The following is a 5,109-nucleotide window of genomic DNA, read 5'->3' on the forward strand; positions in this document are numbered from 1 at the left end:
TCAATTTTAATAAAATATTTAAAAGAACTACAAAATCCCAGGAGTCAAAATTCCTGTGTAAGTTGTTTAAGCCAACTTTTTACCTTTCACAAGTCCTTTTACCTCAAACAATAGCTAATGATAGTTAAGATTATGTGTTTGCCAGTGTATTAAGCTGTTTGTCTTCATTAACTCATTTAATTGTCACAAAATCATATTGGGTAACTCTAATTGTTTTAAGCTCCATTTTACTGATGAGAAAACTAAAGTTTAGAAATCCTTTCTTCTCCAAGTGTATTCCTTGTACCAGTCACATTCTTGTTACTTTGGAAGTCTGAGAAATGCAGAATTTGGGGTTTCAGCCTAGACTTTTGATATCAGAATCTGTATTTTGAACAGGATCCCATATAAGATTAATTGCACATTAACTTTTTTGGAAACAAATGTTTAATGTAGTTATAAACAACTTAATATCAAAGTCACCCAGTATATAATTTGGAAAGCCAGACTTCAAGAATGCTTCAGAGCTCGTGCTTCTAAATACTATGCTATCTTGCTGTGAATGATTACCCAGCCTGGGTTTGAACAAGTCCAGAATTAGTATGATGTGTATATTGAGCTTTAAAAAAAAATCTGTTTTCTTGTAGACCTTTCAAGTTGTGCTGTATTGATATAATCCCTCTTCCACAAGATAGCACTTTAAATATCTCTCCCTGGATTTTTTTCCAGGCCCCCCAATCTGACTACTTCATGTAACATAGTTTTGAGTTCTCTCAAGAGCTTAATCTTGTTTGTCTGCCTCCATCTAAAAAAGTGATGCTGTTTGGTGACCCAACAATTATGATTTCTTTTAATTTGATGTGATATAAACAAGAAGTTACCTAATTTTGTTGGAGAAGGAAATGGCAATCCATTCCAGTATTCTTGCGTGGAGAATCCCTTGGAGCCTGGCAGGCTCCAGTCTACGGGGTCGGACACGACTGAGTTGGACAAGACTTGGACAAGAGTTGGAAATGACTGAGCAACTAAGCAAACAATTTTGTATATAACATTTGTATTTGTTAATGCCTGTTGTTCAGTTGCTAAGTTACGCTCAACTCTTTGTGACCCCGTGGACTGTAAATGCCAGCCTCATCTGTCCTCCAGTATCTCTTGAAGTTTGCTCAAATTCATGTCCATTGAGTCGGTGATGCTATCTAACCATCTCATCCTCTGCTGCATGCTTCTCTTTTGCCTTTAATCTTTCTCAGCATCAGGGTCTTGTCCAGTGAGCCACCTCTTTGCATTAGGTGGCCAGAGTTTTGGAGCTTCAGCTTCAGCATCAGTCCTTCCAATGAATATTCAGGGTTGATTTCCTTTAGGATTGACTGGTTTGATCTCCTTGGAATCCAAGGAACTCAGTAGGGTCTCTCCTCCAGCACCACACTTCAAAAGTATCAATTCTTTGGTGCTCAGCCTTCTTTATTGTCCTACTCTCAACATCCATACTTGACTACTGGAAAAACCATAGCTTTGATTATGTGGACCTTTGTCAGCATAGTGATGTCTCTACTTTTTGTATGCTGTCTAGATTTCTCATAACTTTGCTTCCAAGGAGCAAGCGTCTTTTAATTTCATGCCTGCAGTCACCATCTGCAGTGATTTTGGAGCCCAAGAAAGTAAAAACTGTCACCGTTTCCACTTCTTTTCCTTCTATTTGCCATGAAGTGTTGGGACCAAATGCCATGCTCTTAGTTTTTTGAATGTTGACTTTCTAGCCAGCTTTTTCATTCTCTTTCACCCTCATTAAGAAGTTTTTTAGTTCTTCTTCATTTGTGCCTTTAGAGTCATATCATATGCATGATGATACCACTATTGTTGTTGCCTACTATTTATTTAAAAGAAAGATAAGATAGATACCTGTTCTCAAGGAGTTTTAGCATTTATCTAGGGAGAGAGAATTAATACATCTGAAAAACTGTAGAGCAGTACTTATCTGTGTATGAAGTAGACTTTGAGGTACAAGTTCCCCAAACTTGAACAAATACACAAACTCCTGAAAATCACTACAGCATATAATGTATAGACTGTTTATGGGGAGTTTCTCTCTATATATATTTGTGAGCAGAATTTCTTATTAGATGGAGTTCTTTTGAACGAGTTTAATCAGTTTTAGTCCTTCTCTATGACATTATTCACATGCAGATCTAAGCAGATACCAAATCCAGCATTCAGTTCTTGAATGTAGATAGGTGCTTTTCCCCTCAAGGTAAGAGCCATAATTTTCTCAGATTTCTTTGTTTTCTTCTCCATCAAAAAAGAATTGGGGAATTTTTGGTGACTATTTTGCATCACCATCTCTCAGATTGTTTTCAAAAGAATTTTGTTCTCACTCTAGGATCTATTATTACATCTATCATTGAAAAGAAAACAAAGTCATCTGAAATATAAAGATGCTGGACACTCAGTTATATTCACTCACTATCTTAAGGAAGATACATAAATCAATCCCAGCAAAATTATAAGTTACATCATGAACATCAAGAATTACTCTGTATTAAATTAGGAAGTGTTGAAGGATATGGGATGTAGATCATAATTACATTACTAGGGCATTTCCAGGTGGTCGAGTGGCTAGGACTCCATGCTTTCACTGAGGAGGGAAGTGAGTTCAATCCCTGGCCTAGGAACTAAGATCCTGGAATGCATGTATCTTGGCCCAAAAAAATTGCATTACTAAGTGAAAACAAGGAGAAATGACCAAACCAATTACCAAAGCCCTAATTAAGTTAACGGACTTTGAAGGATGGGAAACATTAGGCCAAGAGGTTTTCCTTTCCTTTGAAAGAACATTCATGAAAAACTTATCTTTTTAAAAAATGTAGGACAGAAATATTGAACAAAAAATTTTAGATTATTGCTAATGTATATGAGAAAAACTTTTCCCATTGATTGGAAATTATGAAATACTTTATTTCAGCAACTGTCAGAAAAATTTGTGCTAAAGATTAAATGTAAATGATGAAAGCTGGGCATAGAGTTGAAAGTCCTCTGTTCTTGAGTGAGCAGTAACAGAAAACGTGCAGCATTTCAGAATGACCTTGACTGATAACACTTTCTACTACTCTTCATTTGGTCATTTACCCTTTATGAAGCACTTAGACCACTGTGCTGTTATTCATTGGGGACCTAGAAGAAAAGGACGAGGTCCCAGACCCAGCATGGGATCAGGGGACAAAAAGATCTTAGAGACGTGATGAGTTTTGAAGTACCTATGAGCCACCCCAGTGAAGATTCCCAGCAAGTCCTGCAGGATCTACCCCATGGGGACCTCAATCTTCAGTATTTCTGTTAGGTGAGGGAGAAGACTGAATAATTTAGGGAAAAGAGATTTTAAGATTGGACTTCCAATACATATAAAGCTTTATTTATAAGTACCCATAGGCAAACATTAAGCTGATGAGTTCATTGATTATGCCTGTGTATTCATTTGGCTTCCTTTAATTATTATTGTTTCTAACTAGATTCATAAAGTTTATTAAAAAGTATTAAAAATGGACATACAATTACCTTTAGGATCAAGAGAGTTCAGTTTACCATTAACCAGAGAATTCCCAATTATAGCTAATTGTTGAACTTAAACTTTACCATCCACAATTTGAATTTCCTATGTTACATGAAGGAGGAACAAGTGATACTGTTATGTGCTCTTTTCAAATACTATTTATACTGACTCTTAGTTACCTTGGAGAATGCCTATCTACCTTGGAAAGGACTTAGAGGCTAATCAAAAGTTCACCATATCATCTGGTAATCAAAAGAGATGAAGAGGAAACATGTCAGTCTTTGAAATAACATTAAGCTGATCGAAATTTGGCATTCATCCCCATTTCCCACACAGAAGTGGGAGTGGCATTTACAAAAATCAGATCATGTTACAAATCCTGTGCTGTGCTGTATGTTGTACTTAGTTGTTCAGTCGTGTCCGACTCTTTGCGACACCGTGGACTGCAGCCTTCCAGGCTCCTCTGACCATGGAGGATTCTCCAGCAAGAATACTAGAGTGGCTTGCCATGCCCTCCTCCAGGGGATCTTCCCAACCCAGGGATCGAACCCAGGTCTCCCACACTGCAGGTGGATTCTTTACCGACTGAGTTGCCAGGGAAGCCTCCACTGACTTCCTGTTGTACCTTACCTTGGTTTAGATGGCTTCTTCCCTGTTTGGCTTTATCTCAGACTGAAACGCCACACTGACCTTTCATCCGTTTCTTGAGCATGACAGGTTCTTTCTTACTCACTTTTGCCCTCGGGTCTTTGCACTATCTCTTATTTGTATTGGTTTTCTCCCTGGAACTTCTCACTGGTTCTTTCTTATATCAGGTCTCAGTTCAGACATTACCTCCTCAAAGAGTCCTTCACCAAACTGTCATATCAAAAGTACCCTCTTGTAAACACATACCTGATCATATTCCATAACCTGACAATCTTGCATCACGTGTGTAGCAGTTTTCAGTACCAGAAATTATCTTACTTAATTTGTCCTCTGTCTTCAACCCCCACCCTCAGGAAAATGCAAACTCTTATATAAGGACTGGGATTTCATCTATTTATTTGCTGTAATATACCTGAAACTTGGGTTTTTAGGCAGTGAAATAATTATTTTGAATAGATTCAAGATAGTACATAATTATAAAAACTGAGTGCTGTAGGACACATTATAAGTATAAAGCATTTCTATTTTTATAGGATTGAAGAAGTGAAATTCAAAATGATAGTGCTCTGATTGGAATTTTTCCTTCATGTTTTTCAGTGTAGACAGTTATGGTCAGACCATCAGAGTACAGAGCTGGAATCATCAGAAACACATCCATCTCCTAAAATTGTGAACCTGTAGGGGCATAGATTGTGTTTTTAAACCTTTCAGATTAAAGCCAGCTTTGCTGTTAATAATTGCTCCTAAATACTTGATTAAAACTACTTTCCACGCCCCCCCCCCAATTTAGTCCTTGTACAAAGTCAGGTGACATAGTGTGCTCACAATGATATTCACTGTTGAATTCTTCACTGTGTGGCCTTTTTCTTGGTACTGTTACTTGAAATAAATGTGTATATACATAGCATTCTCTGTAGCATGACTCTTTTACCCTTTTT

Source organism: Cervus canadensis, unplaced genomic scaffold (assembly GCF_019320065.1).
Source record: "Cervus canadensis isolate Bull #8, Minnesota unplaced genomic scaffold, ASM1932006v1 Scaffold_019, whole genome shotgun sequence".
Lineage (NCBI taxonomy): Eukaryota > Metazoa > Chordata > Mammalia > Artiodactyla > Cervidae > Cervus > Cervus canadensis.